The following is a 21,844-nucleotide window of genomic DNA, read 5'->3' as shown; positions in this document are numbered from 1 at the left end:
TCAACATCATTCTTTGACCAGACTATTTGAAATTGTTTCCTATTTTTTAATCCAATTTTGCTTCCTCTCAGTCTATTTCTTGTAATACATGCATGATTTTCCCCTTTTATTTCTGAGATGCAGCTATAAGCCACAGCCATTTCTGCAGGTGCACTCTCCACAGTCCAATTCTCTCATTGCCATCTCTGGGATTACTAAAATTAGAGTAAGATTCCCCAATCAGACTGGGAGGATGCTTTGAATCATAGCTGGCAGAAGCCTCAGAAGTGTTGACTGCTCAGATGTGTCTCTGATTTTGAATGATGAAATCCAGCCCTACACCCATGCTCCTGCAAAGACTACCTCAACAGAACTGAGTTACTCTCTATTGGTATCTAGAGAAACAGTAACAGCATACATTGTGCATCAAACTAGAAGCGTGGGGGCAGGGGTCCAGTGAATTGTTTCCCATGATCTTTCCACTCTTGATGAGTTTATTTTTTCTTTTCCAGACAAGAGTTTTTAGGTCCTAAAGAGACAATATATTTAGGATGCCGATTCGTGCCCCATTGCCCCAAAGGTGCAGGTTGGTTTTGGCACAACCCCCAAAACTGGGTATGTGACTTGTGCTTGATAACTGATTGATTCCCAAATATCAAGGTAGAGGGGAAGCCAAAACTTCCACAGAAAGCTTCAGTGGCTTAGAATTGACTTAATTTAAAGGAATAATTATTCTAAACTGATAGTGCGTCTTTGAGCCCTTTTCAAGAGGCTCTTTTGAGAGAATCTTAAAAGCAGTAAAAGTGAAAATGACATTCCTTTTTCCCCCATTTTAGAATTTGAACCCTTTCCTTTTCCTCATGTCAGTGTTGCCCTACTCCGCCTCAGACATGAGGTTGGGCCCAAATTGTCGCCATTTACCTTCAACAAGGAAGAAGAGACTTTAAAGCAAAGGGGGCTGGGCGTGGTGGCTCATGGTTGTAATCCCAGCATTTTGGGAGGCCGAGCCGGGTGGATCACCTCAGGTCGGGAGTTCCAGACCAGCCGGACCAACATGGAGAAACCCCATCTCTACTAAAAAATTACAAAGTTACCCGGGCGTGATGGCGCATGCCTGTAATCCCAGCTACTTGGGAGGTTGAGGCAGGAGAATCCCTTGAACCCACGAGGTGGAGGCTGCAGTGAGCCGAGACCCTGCCACTGCACTCCAGCCTGGGCAACAAGAGTGAAGTGAAACTCCATCTCAAAAATAAATAAATAAATAAATAAATAAATAAATAAAAGCAAACGGACCTTGCTGCATTCAACATAATCTTAACCATAACCTGAAACTTCTACCCCAGCTTGAGGATTGTAGCTCAAGAACCCAAACTCTCCACAAGTTCTTAAATCTCTTTATTAAAACTTTTTAAGGATTAAAATAGCAGATAAATTTGATCCAATACCTAAAATTGTTTGGTGATTTGTCTTACTCACAAGGGGATACAGGATTTCATCTCTGAAAAAATGCACAGGTCCTTTCTCAACATCCTCTTTTCTTCCTCTATAATCAAGATTATAGGTTTTGCACATGTGTTTTCCTCTCCTTGAGTGAGCTATGTCTAATACACAGCACATTTTTCATGAATTGGCAAAACACAACTCATTCTGAAGGTGTCAGCTTATACTTCATCACTCTTGAAAGCTTTATAAGCTAGGTGAGCTTTCCTAGTGGCCTGTTTCACCATCTTAATGTAAAATTTCATATTTGCCACTGAACTCTAAGTGTTAGAGATAGCAACAGGAGTGTCTGTCTTCTTAACTATACCATGTTTGTTTAGCACACACTTCCTGGTGCATAGTTTGCCCTTTAAAAATGAATTAACAAATGGATCAATAAATAATTGATTCTACTTGTTTATTTTATAAGAAGGTTGTAACTTCTTATACCTAAATATCTGAATTTGATAACCAGTCTTCCGTATTCAACTCCCTACTAAAATTGCTAGCATGATTGAAACCATGCACATCCCATTGGAATTTATAGTAAAATCAATTTTTAAAGTTACTTATACATAATAGTTGTACATATTTATGTCATAAATGTAATATTTTGATATAACCATACAATATGAAATGTTCAAATCTGAAAAACTGGGATATTCATCTACTTAAATATGTGTCATTTCTTTGTGTTGGATACATTTCAAAGCTATTCTTCCAGTTATTTTGAAATACATAATAAAGTATTTTAAGTTATTTTAAACCATAGCCTATGTGCTTCTAAACACCAGATCTTATTTCTTCAATATAACTGCCTTTTGTACCCATTAACCAACCCCTCCTCCATCCATCCCAGAATCCTCTCTGGCCTCTAATAACCGCCATTCTATTTACCACTCCCATGATATAGATATACATTTTTTTAGACAGTGTCTCGCTCTGTCGCCCAGGCTGGGGTGCACTAGCGCGAGCTCGGCTTACTGCAAGCTCCCCCTCCCGAGTTCACGCCATTCTCCTGCCTCAGCCTCCCGAGTAGCTCGGGCTACAGGCGCCCGCCACCACGCCCAGCTAGTTTTTTGTATTTTTAGTAGAGACGGGGTTTCACCGTGTTAGCCAGGATGGTCTCGATCTCCTGACCTCGTGATCCGCCCCCCTCGGCCTCCCAAAGTGCTGGGATTACAGTCATGAGCCACTGCGCCCGGCCATTTTTTTTTTTTTTCTGTATTTTTAGTAGAGACAGGGTTTCATCGTGTTAGCCAGGATGCTCTAGATCTCCTGACATTGTGATCCGCCTGCCTTGGCCTCCCAAAGTGCTGGGATTACAGGCGTGAGCCACCGCGCCCGGCCACCTCCATGTTATTAATCTTTGTATTTCCCACATATGAGTGAGAACAGGAGACATTCGTCTTTCTGTGACTGACTTATTTCACTTAACATAATGTTATATGGTTTCATCCTTTTTTTTTTTTTTTTTTTTTTTTTTTTTGCAAATGACAGGATTTCATTTTTTTATGGCAGAATTATACTCACGTCTATGACATTTTCTTTATCTGTTCATCCTTTGATGAACATTTAGGTTGATTCCCTATGTTAGCTACTGTGAACAGTGCTGCAGTGAACATAGGAGTGAAGATTTCTCTTTAATATACGATTTTTTTTTTCCTTTGTGGATAGATTCTTAGCAGTAGGATTGCTGGATTATATGGTACTTCTACTTTTAGTTCTTTGAGAAATCTCCGGACTATTTTTCATAGCGGCTATACTAATTTACATTATCTCCAACATGTGTAAGCATTCCTCTTTGTCCACAGCCTCACTAGCTTTTGTTATTATTTATTTATTTATTTGTTTGTTTGTTTGTTTGTTTGTTTATTTTTTTGTCTATTCGATTATAGCCATTGTAACTGGAATGAGTTCTTCTTCTGGTTTTGAGTTTTATTTCCCTAATGATTTAAGATTTTGATCATTTTTATATACCCATCGGCCATTTGTATGGCTTCCTTTGAGAAATTTCCTGTCCATTTTTAACCAGTTTATTTAGTTGTTTGCTCTTGTGTGAGTTCCTTATATATTTTCGGTGTTAATCCTTTGTCAGTTAAACAGTTTACAAATATTTTCTCCCATTCTGTAGGTTTTCCTTTCATTTTAATGTTTCCTTAGTTGTTTACAAGCTTTTTAGCTTGATATAATTACATTTGTCAACTGTTGCTTTAGTTGCCTGTGCTTTTGAGGTCTTATATAAGAAATCTTTGACCATACCAATGTCCTGAAGCATTTCCCCAAAAGTTTCTTCTAGTACTTCTGTAGTTTCAGGTCTTACATTTAAGTCTTTAATTCATTTTGATTTGCTGTTTGTAAATGATGAAAGATAGAGATCTAGTTTCACTCTTCTACATATGAATATACAGTTTTCCCAGTACTACTATTTATTGACGAGACTGTTTTTACTTCAATGTATGTTTTTGGTGTCTTTTGAAAAAATGAGTTGACCAAAAATTAGTGGATTTCTTTCTACGTTCTCTAACCTGTTCCGTTAGTCTAAGTATCTGTTGTTATGCCATTATCATGCTGTTTTGGCTACTACGGCTTTATAATATAATTTGAAGTAAGGTAATGTGAAGCCTCCAACTTTATTCTTTTTGCTCAGGATTGCTTTAGCTATTTCTGAGTCTTTTGTTGTTTCATGTGAACTTTAGAACTTTTTTATTTATGCGAAGAATGTCATTGTTATTTGATAGAGAGTGTACTGAATCTGTACACTGCTTCAGGTAGTATGGACATTTAACAACATTGATTCTTCCAATCCATTAACATGGGAAACCTTTCCATTTGGGTGTCCTCTAATTTATTTAATAAATAATTTACAGGTTTTATTGTAAAAACCTTTTGCTTATCTGGTTACATTTATTCCTAGGTATATTAATTTTTGGTAGATATTGTAAATGAGTTTGCATATTTTATTTCTTTTTCAGAGAAAAAGATGTTTTCTCTGGCAATATGTTGGCATATATCAATGCTGACTAGTTTCGTATGTTGATTTTGTATCCTGTGATATTACCAAATTCAGTTCTAATAGTTCTTTTGGTGGAGTCTTTAAATTTTTCTAAATATAAGATTATACCATCGGCAAACAAGAACAGTTCGATTTCTTCAGTTCTAATTTAGATGCCCTTTATTTTTTTTCTCTGTCCAATAGCTCTGTTTAGCACTTCCAGTATTACATTGAGTAAAAGTGGTAAAAGCAGACCTCTTTGTCTTATTTCAGATTTAGAAGGAAGTGTTTTTGTTCACCTTCAGTATGATGCTCTCTGTGGATTTGTCATATATGGCCTTTATTGTTTTGAGGTATGTTCCTTCTATATGTTGAGAGTTTTAATCATGAAGAGATGTTAAATTTTATTGAATGGTTTTTCAGCATCTACTTAAATAATCTTATGGTTTTTATCCTTGATTTTACTAATATTCATTGATTTGTGTATGTTGAACCATCATTCTGGCATCTCTGAGATGAATCCCAGTTGTTCACAATGAATGATTTTTTAAAATGTGTTGTTTAATACAGTGTGCTAGTATTTTGTTAAGGAGTTTTGCATCTGTGTTCATCATCAGTAAAATTGGCTGGTAGTTTTGTTGTTGTTGTTTTGTATTCATGTGTTTTTGGTATCAGGGTAATGCAGGCTTCATAGTATGAGATTGGAAGTATTCTGTCCTCCTCAATTTTTTGGAATAGTTTGAGTAGAATTGGTATCAGATTTTCTTTAAATATTTGGTAATTTTCAGAAATGAAGCCATCAAGTCCTGGGTTTTTCTTTGATGAAAGACTTTTTGTTACTGCTTCCATCTCATTACTTGTTATTGGTTTGTGCAGACTTTCTGTTTCTTCATGGTTCAATTTTGGTAAGTTGTGTGTGTCTAGAAATTTATCTATTTATTCTAGGTTTTTCCATATATTGGTATGTATTTATTCATAATGGTCTCTAGAAGTATTTTGAATTTCTGTGATATCAATTGTAGTATCTCACTTTTCATCTCTAACTTTGTGTTTTGAGTCTTCTCTTTTTCTCAGTGTAACTAAAGGTTTGTCAATTTTGTTTATCTTTTCAAAAAACCCATCATTTGCTAATCTTTTGTATTGTTTTTTAGTCTTAATTTTATTTCTGACACAGTCATTATTATTTCTTTTCTTATACTAACTTGGGGTTTTGTTTGTTCTTACTTTTCTAGTTCCTTGAGGTGCATGGTTAGGTTATATGAAATCTTTTACAATTTTTTTTTTTTGAAGTAGATATTTAGTCTAAAAATTTCTCTCAGTACTGCTTTTTCTGTATCCCATAGATTTTGGTATATTGTATTTTCATTTTCATTTGTTTCAAAAAATTATATGTTTTTAAAATTTCTTCATTGACCTATTGGTTGTTCAGGAGCATGTGATTTAAGTTTCGTGCATTTGGACAGTTTTCAGAGTTCTTTTTTAAATTGATTTATTGTTTTATTCTTTTGCGGTCAGAAAAGACACTTGATATAATTTTAACTGTTTTATGTTTATTGAGATTTTTGTTGTTTTTATTTTTATTCAACATATGGTCTATCCTAGAGTGCATTTTATGTGCTAGTGAGAATGTTTATTCTGCAGTTGTGAGATGAAATGTTCTGTAAATGTCTATTATATTTATTTGATCTGTTGTATGATATTTCGTTGTTGATTTTCTGTCCAAAAGAACTGTCCATGCTAAAAGTAGGTTGTTAAAGTCTACAACTATTACTGTATTTGGGTCTTCTCTTTCCTTAACTTTAATAATATTTTCTTTACATATCTGGGTGCTCTAGTGTTGGGTGTATGCATATTTACACACACTATTTTATACCATCTTTATAATTTATCTCTTTATATAATGTCTTTCTTGTCTCTATAGTATTTGACTTCTAATCTATTTTATCTAATACAAGTACAGCTATTCCTGCTTTTTAGAAAATTTCCATTTGCATAAAATATACTTTTCCTTCCCTTCACTTAAGTCTATGTGTGTCTTTATAAGTGAAATGAGTTTACTGTAGGCATCATATAATTGAATCTTTCTTTTAAAATCAGTTGTCCCTCTATGCCTTTTTATTGAATAATTATTATTATATATTGAATATATAATAATAATTCATTGAAAATTAATGAACTCATTTTCAATCAAGATTAATATTAATAGGTAAGGACTTACTAATGCCATTTTGCTATTTGTTTTCTGGTTGTTTTGTAACTCCTTGCTTTCTTTCTCTGTGTGTGTGTGTGTGTGTGTGTGTGTGTGTATGTGTGTATTCTTTGTAGGTGATTTCTAGGTGATTTTCTCTGGAAGTATGTTTTAATATCTTCTTTTATTTTTTGAGTATCTCTTTTAGAATTTTGGTTCATGGCTTCCATGAGACATGCAAAAAAAATCTTCTAAGTAATTATTTTAAACTGATGAAAACTTAACTCTGATCACAAAGAAAATTAAAGAATAACAAGCAGGCAAAGAGAAAATTAAAAAAAAAAAAAAAAAAAAAACTCTACACTTTAACTTCATCTCCCCTACATTTTTACTTTTTTGTTGTCCCTATTCATATATTTTATATTGTTTCTGTATTAACAAATTATTGTTATTATTTTTGGTAGATTTGTCTTTTAGTCTTCATGCTCAAGATATCAGTGGTTTATATATCACAAATGCAATATTTGAGTATTCTGAATTTGTTTACTTACTTTTAGCAGTGAGTTTTATACCCTTTAGCATTTCTTGTAGGACAAATCTGTTGTTGATAAAAAATCTCAGCTTTTGGTTGTCTGGAAAAGTCTTTATATCACCTCCACATTTGGTGAGAAACTTTGCTTCATATAGTATTCTTGGTTGAATTTTTTTGTTTTGTTTTGTTCTTTTTTTTTTTTAATCCTTCAGCACTTTAAATATGTCATCTCACTCTCAACTGGCCTATAAAATTTCCACACACGTCTGCTGCCAGATATATCAGAGCTTTTTTATTTGTTATTAGCTTCTTTTTTCTTGGTGGTTTTAGGATCCTTTCTTTGTTTTTGACTTTTGAGAGTTTGATTATCATATACCTTGGGATAGTTTTATGTAGGTGGAATTTTCTTGGTGTTCTTTTACCTTCTTGTACCTAGGTATTTATAGATTTCTCTGTTTGAAAAGTTCTGTTATTATTTATATGAATACATCTTTTTTAAGATCAATAACACTTAAATTTTCCCTTTTGAGGCTATTTTCTAAATCCTGTCAGCATATTTTTTAAAATTATTTTCTTCTTTTCTCCTCTAGCTGTGTAATTTAAAATAGCCTATGAACTTACTAATTCTTTCTTCTGCTTGATCAATTCTGGTGTTGAGACATTGATGCATTTTATAGTTAATCAAAGTTTTTAGCTCCAGAATTTCCTGTTTTTCAAAAATTATTTCAAGCTCTTTAAGTTTTTCCAAAAGAATTTTGAATTTTTTCCTTGTGCTATCTTGAAATTCATCTAACTTCCTCAAAACAGCTATTTTGTATTCCTTGTCTCAGATGTCACATATCACTGTCACTCTAGGATTGGTCACTGTTGCCTTATTTAATCCGTTCGATGAGATCATATTTCCTGCAACCTCTTGATGTTTGTAAATTTTCATTAATATCAGGGCATTACAGAGATAGGTGTTTATTTCAATCTTTGTAATCTGGCCTTGTTTTAACCCACCTTCGAGAGAAGCGTTTCCCAGAATCCTAAGGGTATTGAATGTTTAGTTCGCTAAGCCTGTGGTCACTGCAGCTGTTTCAACTCTTGACTCTAAGTCAAGGTATGCTGTGACTCTTGCTGACTCTTAGATACACAGCTATGGTAAACTTGGGGAAAATAAGAGCAAATTTCATGGTTCCCAGGTAAAATCCCTCATTCTCTTCCTGTTCTCTCCCCTTAGGAAAATAAATTTTTCTTCTGGCTAGGCTGCTTGGAGTTGGGACAGGGATAATGGGCTATGTGTCCTACAAGAACTGATGTGGCTCCCAGAGTTGGCACGGCACTGGTTCACGCACAAAGCTGAGAACCTCCCTGACCAACATGATACCAGTCAGGATTCACCCAAGACTTGTGGCTGCTATTGCCTGGCTTTTGCTAATGTTTATTCAGAGTCCAAGGTTACTTTAGTCAGCAGGTGGTGAATCCTGTTAGGACTCTGTTACACCAGGGCAACAGATTCCCTTATGGCCTGGGGTGGGCCTAGAATTTCCATCAGGGAGCAGGGATCTAAAACTGGGGACCTCAGGATTCTGCCTGATTCTTTATTTTTCTGTGTCTGAGCTGGTATCTGGTTGCAAGACAAAGTCCATTGTACTCTTCCCTTTCTTTCCCCAGATAGAAGTCTCTTTGCACCCTGTACTTCTTTGAATCGAGGGAGGGGTGATGCAGGCACTCCCATAACCACCACAGCTGGTGTTGTGCTGGGCTGTACCCCAAGTCCACGATGTTCAGGGCTTGCCCAAGGAGTGCAGTCCCTATGGCCTGATTACCATTCACATTTATTTAGGGCCCAGGACACTTTGGTTAGTGAAATGGTCCAAGACTCAGGTTTCTCCTGCCAGGGAAGATAATTCTCTTCTGATGCAGGACTGGTCTAAATGCTCCTTCCATGAGCACTGGCAGAATTCTGTCCAGTACTGTGTTCTACTGTGACAAGGCAACATTTAGTTCTAATGCAATATTCCACAATCACTTTGCTCTCCCTCTCCTAAAGACACAGATACTATGCCCTGGCTGCAGTGCCTGGGGATGAGAGAGGGGTGGTGTAGGCAATGTTGAAACTATCCTTCCTATAATATTCATTGTGTCTTTCCTCGTTATAATGCTAAAACCAGGTACTGTGATCACTTAGCTAAATGTTTGTTTTTATGAAGGTCCTTTTTTTTTTTTTTTTTTTTTTTTTTTTTTTTTTTTTTTTTACATAGATAGTTGTTTAATTTGGTATTTCTGTAGGGGGAACAATTGCTGAAGCATTTTATTTGACCATTTTGCTCCACCTCCAAAATTTATTCTGCTCACTCTACATCTCAAGCATAAACCCTTCCAAGATAGGTTATGGTTTTGTTATGATTTTATTTTATTATCTAGTTCTTGTTATTTTTATTTCTAATTGAACATTTGAAAATTAAATTTTCTAATATTAACTTTTCTATAATTTGCAAGTGTAAACTTGATGTCTTCTAACAGCTGGGTGTGATATTTCAAACTCTAACATTTGGGTATAAATATATGTAGATAAGTGTCTGAGTTTTTAGTTCAGTCAAAATTTTTATCACCTCTTTTCCTACTTATGAAAATAAGATTCTCTCTCTGATGCCTCTTCCTTCTAAGATATTTTCTGATCCTCATAAAACCATTAATTTTAATTATTGTTTTCTCTCCCACTCTGTGTTTGTTGGAAAATTTACCAATTAATTCAGTGTTTCTGTGACTGATACTCTTAACTGGACCTTGAAATTTTTAAGAGTAGGAACCTTGTGGATTTTGCCTTTGTGTCATACAAAATGCTTACTATAATGTCTTGCACGTCATTTGTTTACAACATTTTGTTAAATGGTTTAATGTTCTTAGCTCTTATAGACTTGGGTAGTACTGAGATGTTGAATAAAAATATAAAAATCTTAATTACATATATATATGATGGAAAATTTAGAGTTTCATCTTAAATATATTTTCTAGAGTTCAAAATTTGAAATATCATTTCAATTTTACTAAGAAATGATGAACCAGAATTGACTGCATTATGTCACAAATAATGCAATGGTCTTACAGGCTTGTCATTTCAATAATGGGGGATATCAAATTGCTGTTATGTAAACTTATTTTCATGTAAAATTTTACTTCACACAAACTCATACATTTAAAAATATTTTATTAGAAAATGACTCTGTAAAGACTATCAAAAATAACTGCAACATACCATTTTTGCCCCCATAAAACGACTGAAATAGATAAGGCAGCTAATAAGAATAATGAGTGAAACACACAATTCCAAATATTGGGAATCTAATTGCAGAACACCTCTTTTAAAAAACTGGCCAGGTGGGGAGCAATAAATGATAGATAGTTCTTTTGAGTGTAGTTACCATGAAGCATCTGGCCATTTAAAACTTGGGCATTTAATTTCATTTCACTCTACATTGTGAAAATACTTCTATTTTACAATATGTTTGAAATTATATATATTCTTTTTTTAAATGGCAGACTATTTTTCTAAGATAAAAATATGTCAAATTTTAAAAGTGTCATGTTTATTATTTTGCTTTATTATAAGGATTAGTATATATTAATAAACTCATACAAACACTTTAAACTATTCTCTTTTACACATAAGGAGAAATCTCACTCGAAGATTTTTAATTTTTTTGCATTTAATCATGAATAAATTTAGCCATTAGAGTCTCTAGTCTTATTGCCTTTAAATATATGTATCAAAGCCGGAAAATTAGCATAAACCTGAAGCCTTAGTAGTTGGTATTTTACAAAGTTCTATTAACAGTTATGGAACACTGGTATTTGAAATATTTTGGCAATTCCAGAAGCACTACGATCATTAAAATTACCCTAAAAGAAACAAGGATAACTTTCTTTATTGACCCCAAAAAAGCTTTTCAAAACTCATTTTTCTAACAAAACTTTGTATACATTATGTTTCAAATACAATATTTAATGCACTAATAAGTTGAAGAAAATAATAGTTAGTTTTAACATACATGTCATTAAAAGCACAAGAAAGTTTTATATGACAAAGCATCTAGTATATTTCATTGATTTTCAAATAATTTATTTATGTCCACAAAGACACCATTATTTCAAACATTTTAAAAACTTGCTTTAGAATTGTACTCCATGATAATAAATAAATATCACCTAAGAATCTCTCTCAATACTTTTTAGAAATATCTATTTTTGGACTAGTGCTAATGTTACTTACATAAAATGACCATATTAGGCTCTGAAGTTAGACTTATGTAAGTTTTATTGTATATATTCAAATAAAATATGTTTTATAGTAGTAAAATGTTTCACTATTAAAGCTTTTCAGGGAAATGTTACAGAAACTTTTACTTCGATTTTCAAGGAAAGTATTTCAAAGTCAGTTGCTTAAGAAATGAAAATATAATTTAAATGAATATTTAGAATGCAGTTTTCTACCTCATTGGGGTAGTATACTTTTATTTTAATTAAATGCATATAACATTCTATCAGTCAAAAGTGTATTACTTAAAAAATTTATAATTAAAAATTGAAAAATTGTTAAGATGTAACTTAAAAGTACCAAGTTATAAACTACCAGAAGAATATCAAGATTATAAAAATACATATATGCTATTTATATTTCTTTTTATTAGAGAAATCTAATTGGGAGGCGGAGCTTGCAGTGAGCTGAGATCCGGCCACTGCACTCCAGCCTGGGCTACAGAGCGAGACTCCGTCTCAAAAAAAAAAAAAAAAAAAAAGAAATGAAAGAAGTAAGGAGTAATTCTTTACATAAAATGCACATTCTCAAAAATTACTCATGGGTGCAAGGCCTGATTGTATACATTCTACTTTCTAAATATAGTGAAGATAAATTTAGCTATGTTTCTCTCTTCTTCAATTTATTAGCTTCTGCTGTTAAATAAATCATTTTTATACAGGGAGCTGTTATCCCTTATGAATACAATAATTGATGTGTAAAGAATGTATTGAATGAGCAATTGTGTGGGATACAGGAGCACAAATATTTGACAAACATGCAGACTTAGGTCTACTATGTGGAACAGATTTACAGAATTACCACTAATATGAGATAAATTATCTACATGTTACAAGGAATAAACAAAAAATGTGATAACCAAAGGAATGTGTGAATTTTGACAGAGAAAATTAGAGGAGCAGTCACAGATGTGGCATTTGAGCTGACCTTTGAATTATGACTCTGTTGAAGGTAAACAGCAGGAGAAGAGCATTGGAGCACCAAGAATAGCATAAGTGATAAGTGAGAGGACATTGTGGGTAAGTACGATGTGGATAAGTACATTGGGAAGGTGGTGGAAAATGAGATGATATTTTGGTACCTCATCTTGTTAGGGTTTTTAAGATCAAAGAATTGGCCTACAAAATGTATTTTAATGAAGAGTTCCCAAATAACTTTGAGCAAGAAAAATGTAAAAAGAAGAGATGAGCAGATCTGTTTTAGTAAGAATCAGCTCTAGTGTGAAGGGTTTGTGGGTAAATATTAGGAACAGGAAGATCAATCATTGGTTTTATCAGTTGGCTATATGCATTAACTTCTAAGGAGCATAGTCTGAATCTCTTTGATGTATTTATAGTTCTACTTTAGAAGGCAAACCACATATACTCAAATACACATACAAATACATGCAATTTAGGAAGGAAGGCATTCTTTGGTCTCTGTATATATTTCATGTCATTCATTTAGTGATTCAGTCAAAGAAGGATATAAAACTGATTTTTTTTACTAGTTTTATGAACTACAACTTGGGTTGTAAAACTTGGTCATTCTCAATGACATCTGTTTTAGTGCTTTTTTAAAAAAATCTCTTAATCATTTCTCTAGTGAAATAAAGATGCAAATTAGGAAGAAGAGTATTTAATTCAGAAGCAGCTGTATTTCTTCACATTATTCACAGATGGGATGCAAACAGCAACAGGACATACTAATCTGTAGTTTGGTGAGGAAGTCATATACATTTTTAAATTCTCTCAGTATTTTCTTAGTTTGGCATCAGAACTTCTTTCTAAAATCAATCATCTTGATTTTCAAAAAAACAAATTTAACAATCTATTTTTGTTCAAAAAGTGTCAATTTGAATAGATATATCATTTCAATGTCATTAATTTTAAAGAAATGTGTTATTTTATCTTACTTTATTTGATTTTATTGGACATTAAACATGGAGCTTATTTAACTGTCATCAAACCATTTTACTAATTCCAAATTGGGATAATGGTAATTGTAGACTGTTCACTCCATTTTTTTCCTGAAGTAGGTCTCAGCACACCACCTAACTTGGTTGCAGTCTCGTCAACCATCCCTCTTCCTTTCCTCATACCAGTTTTCACCTGAAATGTTAATTATCTCAGAATGAGAAATTTAGTCATAAAAATATTTGACAAATTATGACAGCAGGAGACTTACTATACTCTGTGGCTTTTCTCCTCCCTCTCTTTTTCACCACTTTTATTAGTTTTTCTTGATGTCACTGGTCAATTATGCATGCTCATGGATTGTACTTTCTTTCTAATATTTTAGATTTTCTTGAGTACTTCTTTTCCTCTGTTCCTATAATGACTTTTGTCAACTTACACACACACACACACACACACACACACACACACACCCCATTTTGTGCAAGGTAAATTGGACTTTTTTAAATACAATAAGGTTGTATGGAAGGTAATTTGTATGTAATCTGAGCTCAGCTTTGTTTCAATTTTGAAGTACTTTGCAAATGCATGCTGATTTGGAAAGAAAATGCCAAAAGGTACCGTAAGCTAACACCTGATATGTATCAAATACACTATAATTTACCAATTATTTTAATATTTAATGTAAATAACAAAAAAGTATTTATTTCAAAAGAAAATAGTAGAATTACTTTAGGTCTAAGACTCAAAGAGATTTTGGCAACCATATTTAATAAGATCTTTCTATTAAAAAATCTAATAAGTAAACATTTTTAAAGTAAACACTAAATAAATCCTCAAATAGGTTAAAGCTTTTTAATATTAAACAGCTACTAAAATCTGGTGATGACGTTGCAAGGTTAAAGTACATTAAAAATAACTGCACATCTTTCAACATGCCTCCATTAACAGGTAAACGCTAATGTATCTTCCCTTGAATCTAATTGGATGCAAGGAATTAAACATTATATTATGGCAGAAGCGATGTTCTGTACATTTTGAGGTATATCATAAAATACATTGCAGATTATGTCTGGACTCTTGATTCTCTTTCCTTGATGCCCCTGAGTCGCATGCAAAATTGTTGACTACTATGAGATTGATATATTAGATAGGCTACGTGAATGCTGTTCAGTCAATGGCCTGGCTAAACCTAGCCTTCCAGTCACGTCTGCTTAGGTACCAATCACGAGATACAAAACATTTTTGAAATGACCTAAGTCCAAATCTCCTAGGGCAAAAAAACTATCCATCCCAGCCTTGCTCAAATTTCTGATTCACAAAATTATGAGATACAATAAACTCTTTTCTAAGCCAGTAAATTTGGAGTGATTTGTTATGTAGCAATAGATGACAAGAGAATAAAAAGCTACTCAACTTGTGCATTTGATCTCATCCACTCTACTATAACCAGGCCATTTTTTCCTGTATAACATCTTTATTTTTCAGCACTATTTGTTTTTCCATTTTAATGGCTGCCCATTCCAGTCAACATTCACACATGCTGTAATAGCTATCTTCATTTAAAAAAGTCTTTCTATGTCTATTTCCATCAACAATATGTTCCTATTTTCTGTTCTTTATTTCTATTACATTTTATTCCAAAGTTTTCTAAAAAAAATTATAAACAGTTTTTATTTTTCTTTTTTCTATCTCATTTTCAATCTATACCACATCCTTATCACACTATCTTATCAGAGGTACCTAATATTGCTAAATTTAGTTGTTCACTTTTCAGTTGTCAATTCAAACTCTTAATAGTATTTTATACTATGTATTTATACCACTTATATAAACACTTGTATGCTTCTAGATTTTTCTTCACTTTGTTTCTGAAGTGATATACTACTTTGTTGTCTCTTCCTACTTTACTAGCCACTCCCCCTCCACCTGCTTTTCTCTGTTTTTGTTTTTTGTTTTCTTGTTTGTTTGTTTTTGCCTCTCTTTCTTGGTACAAAATAGTGGACTGTCTCCAGACTTTGTTTTCAACTGTGTGTGTGTGTGTTTCTTAAGTATGCTTACTCTAGATTATTTGGCTGAAATAAGAACTTTGGCCTCTCTACTAAGTTCTACTATATTTTACTTCTGGTATATTTTATTTCTTAATGTGAATCATGGAAAACAATTATTTCAAACTTAACATGTCCAAAATTGCAATTTGAGGCCTTCCTCATCAGAGGATTCCTCCATAGTCTTCTTCATTTAGTAAATAACAATGCTAGTTATACAATTGTCATGCCCGTACATCTCAATTTATATTTGAATTCCCTTCTACCTCCAATCCATAAGCAAGTTTGTTGATGTGTATGTTTAACACATATTCTGAGCTTAGCCACTTTTCATCACTCTATTCCAGGACTACATATTTTTTTACTTATTTGAATCAACATCTTACTAATTGCTCCCATGCAGTTATTCTGGGGCATTGACTAGAATAATCTTTAAATCTAATTTGGAGTGTCTCAAAATCAACTAAAAGTTCAAATTACACTCAGAAAAATATACCCTTTTTAATTCACACTCCTTACAATGTTTAGTTAGATTTATATATAAATATTTTATTTTTGAAGGTATTGTAAGTGGCATAATATTTTTTATTCTCATCTTAAATGTTCGGTGTTATATTAAATAAATATAGTTGATTTTTACATTGACTGTATTGTGTTGTATTCTGTAACACTGATGAATGCACATATTAATTTTAATTATCTATTTATAGATTCTAATTTATTTTCTACAATGACAGTCACGTCTTCTTTGAACATGTAGTACTTTATTTCTTTTTTTCTTCTAAGAGTTAGGTCTTGTAAAATTTCTTTTTCCTGTCTTAGTAAATTGACCAATATTTCCAGCAGGAGAGGGAAAGGGGTTTCCTTTTCTTATTCCCGATTTTAGGAATAAGGTCTTCCACCTTTCACTGTTAAGAATAATATGAACTGTAGATTTTTACAGAAGTCCTTTATCAGGTTGAGAAAGTTATCTTGTATTTATAGTTTGCTGAGAGTTTTTCATCAGGAATAAATATTAAATTTGGATTCATGCATTTTTCTGTATTAATTATATGGTCATGTATTAGACAACATTAAACAACATTTTCTAAGGTTTAATATTGTGAAGAACTGCTTTAGTTGTATCCCATTAATTTTGATATTTTGTATTCAAAATATTTTCTATTATTTTTAGTTCCTCTTTGACCCATGGTTTATTTAGAAACAATTTCCACAGGTTTGGAAATTTTGCTGATTTTTTTTCTAGTTTAATTTCATAACTATCAGAGAAGATAATTTGTATATGATTTTGTTTTAAAACTGTCAGCGTTTGCTTTATCCTTTTTTCTTTTTCAACTTTTATTTTAGATTCGGGGGGTACATGTGCAGGTTTGTTGCAAATGTATATTATGCAAAGATGAAGTTTAGGGTACAATTGAATTTGTCACCTGGGTCATAAGCATAGCACCCAATAGGTAGTAATTTTATTAATCTTATCCCAGAAATAATCTTATTTGGTGAATGTTCCAGGTACACTTGAAAAGAGTGCACATTGCTCATTGAGTGTTTTATAAATCGAAGTTAGATCCAGGTGGTTGATGGTAGTTTTCAGTTTTTCTGTAGGGATACTTAAATTATGTCTACTATTTCTATTTAATACTGAGAGATTGGTGTTGATACCTGTAATATTGGATTTCTCTATTTTTCAGTGTTAGCTTCATGTATTTTGAAGCATACACAATTACATTTGTTATGTCCCCTTAGTGAATTGATCCATTTGTCATTTTGCAATAATGTACTTTATGCCTGGTAGTTTTGTTTGTTTTTTTCTCTGAAGTCTACTTTCTCTGTTATTAATATAGCCACTTTAGTGTTCTTTAAATTTTTGTTGACATTGTATATTTTTAGATCCTTTTACATTTAAACCATGTATTTTCTGTTTTAAGATCATTTCTTTCATGCAGCTATAATTGAGTAATGTTTTTATTCTCTGAAAAATTTATCTTTATATGTATGCCAAGTTGTATTTAACATTATTCAAATAGCAGGATTTAGGTTTATCATTTTATTGTGTATTTTGGGTTTGTTCTTTCTGTTTGGTTCTTCTATTTCTCTATTCTTCCTTTCTGTGGGTTTATAGAATATTATTTGTAGTATTTTATTTTAATTATCTATTTTCTTTTCGCTTATATACCTTTGTATATATTTAAGTTGTTACTCTAAAGATTAAAATATAATATATATTTTTAGAGTCAATTCAGTATTAATATTTTACTAACTGAAGTGGAAAGTAGAAAAAATACTACATATTGATCCATTTACTTAAACTCTGTGTTAGGTTTGTATTGCGTGTTATGTCTTCATAGATGTAAGGCCCTATCAAAAAATGTTTTATTTTTTCAACTGACAAATTCACAGAAATGAAAAGAAAAAAATATTTATTCAATTTATCTAGCTATTTATCATTTCAATTAAATGTTTCTTATGTTCCAAGTGTTTCAATTTTTCCACTGTTTTAAGAATTTTTCTTTTCAGTAATTTGTTTAGTGCTAGTATGCTGGCAATTAAATCTCTAACTTTTCTACATCTGAGAATGTCTTTACTTCACTTTAATTTCTGAAGGATATATCAAATACAGGAAAAGTGCAGACATACTTTCTTTTCAGCTCCTAGAAAATGATGTACCATTTCCTTCTATCCTCCATGATGTATAAGAAATTAGCAATCTGAGTTGTCATTACCTGATATTTAATGTTCCCACTGCCCTTTTTGTGCTACTGCTATTTTTGCACAAACCAATTTGAGAATTTCAGATAATACTGGTTTCTGGAAAAATTTTGTTTATTTTTGGTATTTTTTCTTTTTTTTGTTTACCATGATCTTTCTTTTTCATATCATCAGGCTACCTTAAATGTCCACCAATTATTACATTTGTTTGTAATAATGAGATATCAAAGCTTTGAAGATTTTGGATACCTGATTGAAGCTTAATATCTGTAATATTTTATTTTATGGTGAGTAATTCTAAAACTGTGAGAAACATAAAACTATGCAGTAAACCACAGTAAACACTTCAAAATTTACTAAAAACAATGATACTCTCTCCCAGGGAGATAGTATGCAGCAGAAACAGTGTGATCACTACAGATTGAAAGGGAGATGTATTAGTCCATTTTCACGCTGCTGATAAAGACATTATGTCAGACTGGGCAATTTACAAAAGAAAGAGATTTGTTGGACTTACAGTTTCCCATGGCTGGGGAGGCCTCTCAATCGTGGTGGAAGGTAAAAGGCACGTCTCATATGCAGGTGGCAAGAGAGAGAGTGAAAACCAAGGGAAATAAGTTTCCTCTTATCAAACCATCATATGTCGTGAGACTTATTCGCTACCACAAAAACAGTACAGGGAAAACCACCTCCATGATTCAATTATCTCCCACTGTGTCCCTCCCACAACACGTGGGAATTATGGGAGTACAAGATGAGATTTGGATGGAGACAGAGAACCAAACTATATCAAGAGAGAAAAGAGCTCTAGAAAGAAAATCTCTAAAATTAAAAAGAAGATAAAAGAAAGAAAAGAAAAGAAAAGAAAAAAGAAAAACTTTGGAATAATTTAGAACTTGGGAAAACAACTTAAGTCCCCAGTGTTGTGTAAAGAGAAAAATATTCAAATTTGTCCCTAATAATGTTGTAATATGAGTTTTAGACAGCCTCGAAGCAAATGGCGGACAGAAAATAACATAATCCTAGCACAATTTTTAGTCCTATGTATAACTGCGTGTATACACTCAAGATAATACAAATAACATTTAAGCAAAGATATTAAACATTAATTTATGGAATATTTATTATTTTCTATGGATTAGTTAGGTACAAAGCAAAATTCCAATAAACAAAAAGATCAAAATTTTACTGAAATTCTTATTCAAGTAGGAACAGACAAACAATAAACAAAATCAAAGGTAGATATTGGGAAAGGAGGGACCAACAAGGAAGCAATTTGGCAAACTGGAAGACTATAACAGTAATCCTGGCAAGAGAAAATGGCACACAAATCAGGGTAAAGGCAGTAGTGGCAATGAGAAGCATTGGACCTGTAAATATATTTTGGTGGTGGAAACAACAATATTTTGTTGATGAATTAATTGTAAATGTTAAATAAAGGATCCAAAATAACGCCAAATAATTTGACCTAATTACTTGGAAGATGAGAGCTGTCGTCAGATTAGATAGGGAGGACTGTGATCAACTTATTTCTGCACTGAAGATAAAAAGCTTTGTTATTAGGTACATAAATGTTTAAGATTGTTATTGGTTCTTAGTGAATCAACCCCTTTACCATTTTGAAATGAGCCTTTTAACCCCAGTAACTTTTTTATTCCGAAACCTACTGTCTCTGATATAAAATAACCACTGTGCTTTATTATTTTCTTATTTATTTATTTATTTATTTATTTTGAGATGGAGTCTTGCTCTGTTACCCAGGCTGGAGTGCAGTGGCACAGTCTTGGCTCACTGCAACCTCTGTCCCCCAAGTTCAAGAGATTTTCCCACCTCAGCCTCTTGAGTATCTGGGACTACAAGCACGCGCCATCACTCTAAACTAATTTTTGTATTTTTAATAAAAACAGGGTTTCACCATGTTGGCCAGACTGTACAGAACTCCTGTTCTCATGTGATCTGCCTGCCTCGGCCTCCCAAAGTGCTGTGATTACAGGTGTGACCCCCTGTGACAAGGCCCATTATTTTTATTTTTATTTATGTATTTTTTTTGAGATAGGAGTTTACTCTGTAACCCAGTCTGGCTGGATTGCAAACATGACTTACTGCAGCTGTGAACTCCTGGACTTAAGTGATCTTCCTGCCTCAGTCTCCCTAGTAGTAAGGACCACAGGTGCACACCACCATACTGGGTAATGTTTTTTAAATATTTTAGAGATCAGGTTTTGTCATTTTACCCAGGCTGGTTTATTTTCATTAGTATTGGCATAGTTTGTGTTATTCTATTCTTTTAATCTAGTTGTGTATTTATAAAGTATAACTTTTAATGTAGGTACTGTATATAACACCTTCACATTGAGAAGCAGAGAAATGAGATTATTGTTATCATAAACAAAGAAGTCATAGTAGAGTCAAGAAAATATTTAAGATGGGAAAACAACAGTAAGTCTGAATGTTTTTGTGCAGAAGGGAATCATCCAGAGAAGAGGGGAAATATGATGCATAGTGGGAAAATCTATTTGCATAAGCTAAAACGTATGGGATCTCCTGCACATATGGAGGGGCTGAATTACATTGGAGAATGGACAGCTTCATAGTATCTGCAAAAACAGCAGGGTATATAGATAGAGGTAGAGGTATTAGAAGGAGTCAGAGAAGTTTTGTTCTGGAAATAGATGCAAATTCATCATCTGAGAATGATGAGAGGGAGGAGGTGTTGGAGAGTAAAAGAGAGTAGTGTGTAGAATTATTTTCTAGGAAGACAGAGAGACTGTAAAAAAGGGGAGGTAATTAAAATATTGTTGGAAAGAATTGAGGGCTTATTTGAGGTGAAGGTTCATAATTTAAATTTGGATTGGTTGGCATGTTAAGTTTCATGTAGCAGTCCTGTGTGCATACAGAGATTAAGATACAGTTTCTTTTCTTTTAATCTAAGAATGCCAAGTGTTTTCTCCAGCTCCTTTAATGTATCAACAAATTCTATGAATCAGCACAAAAAGCCAGATGAGGCAGGGTGGGAAGGCCTATAAATATGCCATGATACTGCTTTTCTATAGCATATATTTCTTTTCCTCCATATTATTATTATTGGCACCAATGTTTTCATTTCCTCGTGAAACAATTAGGAATTCAGATTTGGTAGGTGACTTTATTCAAACAGTAAAGTTGCAACAATGGCAGTGGAACACATGTTTAAAGATTGAGCTATCATGTACTATATATTATGAATAAATGTCTTTAATGGATTCCTTGTACTTTTAACAGCATGCAAATAAGTTTAGAAATATTCACATTGTTTTCTTTGTATTTAATACTTCATGTATAATTTCAAAGCAAAAACTGAGACATACATAGATAAGAATAACTTCTTTCATGGAGAAGTAGTAACTCTTTTAGTCACTAACAAAATTAATTCTAATATAAATAATACACTCTCTAAATTCAAATGTTAAAATAGTATATTCTCTTCCAGAATCCTAGAGAAATGCTGAAAAAGATTCAATACTGAGCTTATTGGAAATGGAAATGTAGTACTTATCAAATTCTGTGAATCTCCCTGTAAAAGTACACTTTATCTCTACTTAATAAACTCATCTGTATAAGATATATAATACCTTGAGTGTAGTGTTCTTTTCAGTCCTCTCTCATCACACTCCAATGTAGCATGTTGGAATGACTTGTAATATGAATGTTTTAAATCACTAGATATTATGAGATATAGCAAA

At 32.8% G+C, this 21,844-nt stretch overlaps 1 long non-coding RNA gene across 2 annotated transcripts in view; it reads left to right on the top strand.

Annotated features, from left to right (window-relative positions):
- LOC103879270 overlaps window positions 1–21,844 on the top strand; it is a 49,450-nt gene that overhangs the window by 17,294 nt on the left and 10,312 nt on the right. Inside the window, exons 1-3 of one of the 2 annotated variants that reach the window (XR_002518388.2) lie at window positions 7,044–9,329; window positions 12,425–12,492; window positions 18,297–18,409. This is a non-coding gene — a long non-coding RNA (uncharacterized LOC103879270). Of the gene's footprint in view, window positions 1–7,043; window positions 9,330–12,424; window positions 12,493–18,296; window positions 18,410–21,844 lie in introns of those variants that run through there. The other variant, XR_004178726.1, reaches the window with a different exon arrangement.

This window comes from Papio anubis, chromosome 15, assembly GCF_008728515.1.
Source record: "Papio anubis isolate 15944 chromosome 15, Panubis1.0, whole genome shotgun sequence".
In the NCBI taxonomy this organism is placed as follows: domain Eukaryota; kingdom Metazoa; phylum Chordata; class Mammalia; order Primates; family Cercopithecidae; genus Papio; species Papio anubis.
The sequence above is the reverse complement of the archived record's forward strand: the minus strand, read 5'-3'. Positions and strand labels throughout refer to the sequence as shown.